This window comes from Astyanax mexicanus, chromosome 10 (genome assembly GCF_023375975.1).
Source record: "Astyanax mexicanus isolate ESR-SI-001 chromosome 10, AstMex3_surface, whole genome shotgun sequence".
NCBI lineage: Eukaryota > Metazoa > Chordata > Actinopteri > Characiformes > Acestrorhamphidae > Astyanax > Astyanax mexicanus.
Genome location: NC_064417.1, coordinates 14,157,499 through 14,163,498, shown reverse-complemented (window position 1 = coordinate 14,163,498; position 6,000 = coordinate 14,157,499). Strand labels below are relative to the sequence as shown.

Sequence of the window (6,000 nt, the reverse complement as noted above, 5' to 3'; positions counted from 1 at the left end):
AATAATTAATTTATTTTCGGATTCTAAAAGTAAATAAGTTTTTGCCTGTTGACACACTAACAATGTTAACAACAGTGAAAATATGCCAGACGTTTTAAATGTAAATTTTACTCAGTAAATTGTGGAGTGTACTGTAATGATAAGTTTTCATCTGACATATAATTGACTTTAAATTATTTATTGTGGCTTTAAGCTCAAAAAGAGTTACTAATTACTTCCTTTTTTAATTGTAAAGGATCAAGAAAGCCGTGGCGTTACAAGAAAGCACTTGTAAGTATAAACAATTGATCAATTCTAACAGTTAAATAATTCATAATTAGAAATGTTAAGATCTTAAAGGAAAGTAAAGTCGCTCTGGATAAGGGCGTCTGCTAAATACCTTAAATGTAATGTAAATGTAAAATCTGTGATCAGCCGATATTTCTCAATTTAGCCAATGCTCTGATCAGATCATATTAGGGAGATTAGGTTTATAGCAGCTCTGTAGCTCACTGTTCCATATTCAACAGCTAAATGTTACTCTTTACAAAATTCAATAGTATGTCTTTTTTTTAAATCCTGCTTCACTAGCCTTAAGATTTACATTTGTTAGACAAATAATTTGTAGACTGTAATTTATGTATGTATAAAACTTTGATCTGAATGTAGTTTAGTAGCTGTTAGAAGTTGTTAGAACAAAACCTAATGTTAGTGCAATTTGCATTTCTCTGTTCTTACAGGTCCCGAAAGTCCTTCTCCAAACTGACTCTGTTGAGAAAACGGCACCAAACTAACTCTGTTGAGAAAACGGCACCAAACTAACTCTGTTGAGAAAACGGCACCAAACTGACTCTGTTGAGAAAACGGCACCAAACTGACTCTGTTGAGAAAACGGCACCAAACTGACTCTGTTGAGAAAACGGCACCAAACTGACTCTGTTGAGAAAACGGCACCAAACTAACTCTGTTGAGAAAACGGCACCAAACTGACTCTGTTGAGAAAACGGCACCAAACTGACTCTGTTGAGAAAACGGCACCAAACTGACTCTGTTGAGAAAACGGCACCAAACTGACTCTGTTGAGAATACGGCACCAAACTGACTCTGTTGAGAAAACGGCACCAAACTAACTCTGTTGAGAAAACGGCACCAAACTGACTCTGTTGAGAAAACGGCACCAAACTGACTCTGTTGAGAAAACGGCACCAAACTGACTCTGTTGAGAAAACGGCACCAAACTGACTCTGTTGAGAAAACAGAACAATTTGAGATAATATTGTTGTAAAACCATAACCATTTGAGATCAGACACTGTTGTGAATACAAAACACCCTTTGAAGACAGACATTTGTGAAAACTGAACCCCCTGAAAACGGAACCCTTTAAAAACACTGTTGTGACAAGATAATCCTTTGAACAGACCTTTTTCCTTATTTATCCTGTTAGTATTTTCTTGTGATTTGTTTCAGTTCTGGTGATCTAAAGAAGCAGACTATCTGAAGCTGAAGACCATCTCCATCTGGACCTTATCTGCATTTGAAGACTGTCAAACATCCACATCATTACATTTAGTTAATTTCCTTGCCATTTTATTGCTTATTCATAATTTTAATCCAACTTTCATTTATTAAAGACTGCATATTGCTTGTGGATTGGATTCCTTCTGTTTTTGAATTATATGTACACTTTATTGTTATATTAAATATTGTGTGTGGATACTAAGTTTTTTTCTGAATATATTTTAGATCTATTTAAGCCTTATAAATAAGGTTGTTTCACAAGAAACTATTTTTGCTTTTAGAAACTGACTCTAGTAAATTGATATCTTGAACCAACACACATCTTGGGTACTGAGTTTTGAAAAATAATTTGATTAAATTGAGGAAAAATATACATAGTCTTTAACGAAACGTTGTAAGGGATATATATATCTAATTTGGATAAAGGTTCTTCAATCAGAAAAGGTATTATACCCATTTCACTCTATATAGTTGTGGACATTTTGTTAGGTTGTTATTTGAGGTACTTGCTTTACAGCAGTAACAAACTAATCAAGCAAAAGTAGCTAAACAATATATTTGTGTACCCAACATTAAAACTGCAAGAACGTCTTGGACATTTCAGAGTTTACTGGGTAAGATCTGGACATTTTGTTAGGTTGTTATATATCTTGGGTACTGAGTTTTGTAAGTGTGAAAAATAATTTGATTAAATTGAGGAAAAATATACATAGTCTTTGGAAAAAAACTGAAATTCTTTATTTAAAAAACATTGTAAGGGATATATATCTCAGCTGGGTAAAGGTTCTTCAATCAGAAAATTATACCCATTTCACTTCATATAGTTGTGGACATTTTTTTAGGTTGTTATTTGAGGTACTTGCTATACAGCAGTAACAAACTAATCAAGCAAAAGTAGCTAAACAATATATTTGAGTAGTGAACAATAAAATTGCAAGAACTTCTTGGACATTTCACTGGGTAAGATTTACATTTTTTATATCAAGGTTTACTGTGGTATACTGTTAAAACTAAAAAAATGCCGAAGAAAAGCAAGAAAGCCGTCGCAGCAAAGCAACGTGAGGCAGCAAAGGTAAAACCCGAAAGTGCTGAACAGCCGGTAAACAACGTTAGTACACACGTGGCCACAGTCTGTGCATTTCATAATCAAGACGATGACCGCTATGAGCTGTTTAGTAGAGGAGTTCAGTGTACCTGTAATTCACTTACATTTCTAGCAGTACACAGTGAAAATAACGACCTGACCAGCCTAAACCTTGACCAGATATTAACACATGGTGATGCTGTTTATACTCAGGTTAAACAAACATTACTGAATGAAGGGAGGTTTCAGAGTAACCTGCTGGCATCTGATGAGCTTCCCTGTACAGTAGAGACAGACACGCAGTGTTATAGTGTTATCAAACACCCACAGAGATTTGGGTTTCTGAGAGATGAAGCCCCTCAGGGGATGGATGAGTATGTGAATTTGGAGAGAGCACTAAACTGTCTGAGAGGCGATGTAACTGATGCTCTGCTGATCACTGGAGGAACGTGTGTTGCTGTGTTCAGAGATCGCTCAGGTAGATTCGGGTTCTTTGATCCTCACTCTAGAACACCTGAAGGACTAACAGCTGATAAGAATGCAGGTACAGCTGTGATGCTTACGTTTGCAAACTTAGAAGACATGACTGAAAGATTACTTATACTGTACCAGGTGTGTCTTAAACTGAAAGATTATCATCAGTATGAGCTCCTCCCCGTGTCTTTCATAAACAGAAACACAGCTACTGCTGCAGACACTACTGATAATCAAATAACAGCAGACCCCTGTCCTGATCTGCAGGCTGACATTAGACAATCTGTGGCACAACCTGTGACCAAATTAACTAAAACTCAAAAAAGGAGGCTATATTTACGTCAAAAGCACATTAAAAGAAAAGAGCAGTCCCTACAGACAGAAGGAGAAAAGAAAAGATTAAACCGGAAAAGCAAATATGCAAATGATCCTAAATTCAAAGAAATGATGAAACAGCGCAGTCGAGTGTTTTACACTGAAAATGTAAATTACAGACTTGCAAAGCAAAAGTCGGTGAAAGTGAATTACATAATAAACCCAACGTATAGAGCAAAGCAAAAACTGTACATTACCTACAGGTACAAAAATAATCCAGATTACCGAGAAAAACAAAGGTGGCATGTTACGAACAGCTACAGAAACAATCCAGATTACAGAGAAAAACAAAAACGTTATGTTACAAACAGCTACAGAAATAACCCAGATTACAGAGAAAAACAGAGACAGTACATTACAAACAGCTACAGAAAAGATGAGGCTTTTAGGCAAAGACAGAAGCAGTATTTTGCATATCGATACAGAACTGATCCGAATTTTTCTAATGTGCATTTCAGGATGAATCACAGAGAACAATGTTTACTGCGGTCAAAAAACAGAGCATCTAGACTTAATGCCCTACACAAGATACACTGTGCTCAACAAATACAGAGGAAATACAGACTAAACCACTTCCAGCTGCAGAGAAACAAACCATTACAAACACAACAACCACTAAACAATGAATGCCTGAATCCTCAAGTGCTGAAAGCTCTAGTTCAATTTAAGGAAATTATAAAAGCTGGTCCAAGTTACATTTGCACAGTCTGTCACAGAGCATTGTTTTCTGATCAGGTTCGTCTGTGTGATAACACAAACTATCAAAAAAAACCAGCAGTAGCTTCAAATTGCTTGACTGGAAAATATGTTCACATCTGTTCCTCTGACTGTAATGATAACTGTGCACCTGAGGAAAGGATAAATGAGTGGATTTGCCACAGCTGTCATGATAACTTGGGAAAAGGGAGAATGCCTTCCATCGCTTCTGCAAACAAACTCCAACTCACACCCATTCCACCTGAACTGTGTGATTTAAATATACTGGAGAGACATGTTATATCTAAATATGTGTGTTTCGCCAAGGTCATCAGTCTTCCCAAAGGTCAGCAGAGAGCCATTAAAGGTGCTGTTGTGTCGGTTCCTTCAGATGTTGAAACAACAGTAAATGTTTTACCCAGACCCAGCAGTGAATCACAGCTACTCACAGTGAAGCTGAAAAGATGACTGTGTTACTCAGGCCATTATCAGTTCCAGACCATATCCATGCAGAAGGTCCTGTCTGCCCTACAAAAACTGAAGGAAATCCACTCTGAATACAGAGACATTGTAATAAATAATGTGGAGCAGGATGAATTATTTGATGATTTTCCAGACCAAATAAATGCTGATGATATTCCAGATGAAATAGCCTTGAACATGAACTCTGACAATCAGGAATCAACAGAGCAGAACCCTGAGAGTGAACATGATGTAGATAATGAGGCTGAAAGCACAGAACAAACCACAGGTCTTGCATTAGACACATGTCTACAACCTCCAGATATCGGTCAGCATCTATTGTCGTTCAATGATGGAATATTTTGCATTGCTCCTGCTGAGAGAAACAATCCAGTAAGCATATTTAAAGTTCCTAAACTGGAAGCGATGGCTTTTCCTGTTCAGTTTCCAACTGGAGAAAACACATTTGATGAACCAGACAGACACACAGCTCTCTCACCCAGCAGATATTTCAATGCCAGACTGTTTTCTGCTGATAATCGCTTTGCAAGAGACACAAACTACATTTTCTTTGCCCAGTTTGTGACTGAAATGCATACAGCATCTTCCAGCATGTCGATCCAGCTGAGAAAAGCAAAATCAGTGACACGCGAAGGCCGAAAAATCAACAGTAGACTATTACAGGACAAACGTGAATTAGAGAAACTCATACACAATAATGAGGTCACAAGGTTCCTGCAACCAATCCGCGGTACACCAGCATATTGGCAGAAGACACTCAGAGACCTTTTTGCAATGCTTCGTCAACTGGGAACTCCCACATTCTTCTGTACATTTAGTGCTGCAGAGATGAGATGGCCCGAAGTGATCACAGCAATTAAAGCACAGCAAGGTGAATCTGTGGACTTTTCAGCCCTAGACTGGTGAGATACTGCGCAGTAATCCTGTCACAGCAATGCGCATGTTTGAGAAACGTGTAGAAGCTCTCATGAACCTCATTCACTCTCCTGCTCAGCCAATCGGTCCCGTCGAAGACAGTTTTTTTCGCGTTGAGTTCCAACAGAGAGGCTCTCCACACATTCACTGCTTATTCTGGGTAAAAGGTGCTCCAGAGTTTGAGAATGACCAAGATCAGGATGTTTGTGATTTCATTGACAGACACATTTCATGCAAACTGCCAGACCCAAACACAGACCCTGAACTGAACAGAATTGTATCAGAAGTTCAAACACACAGCAGAAACCACTCTAAATCATGCAAAAAGAACAATAAACACTGCAGGTTTGGATTTCCAAAACCCCCCATGAAAAAAACACTCATTACACGCCCCAGACCACCCCCTGACACTGACTCAGATGATGAAGGTGCAGAAAAAGATGAACCTGTGACACAAGCTAAATCAAAGCTTCAG

General features: G+C 38.0%; 1 long non-coding RNA gene across 1 annotated transcript; it reads left to right on the top strand.

The window, feature by feature from the left end:
* Positions 1-1,628, top strand: LOC125804859 (uncharacterized). Its single transcript, XR_007441079.1, has 2 exons — positions 1-270; positions 720-1,628. It is a non-coding gene; the product is annotated as an uncharacterized LOC125804859 (long non-coding RNA).
* Positions 1,629-6,000: the final 4,372 nt, after the last annotated feature.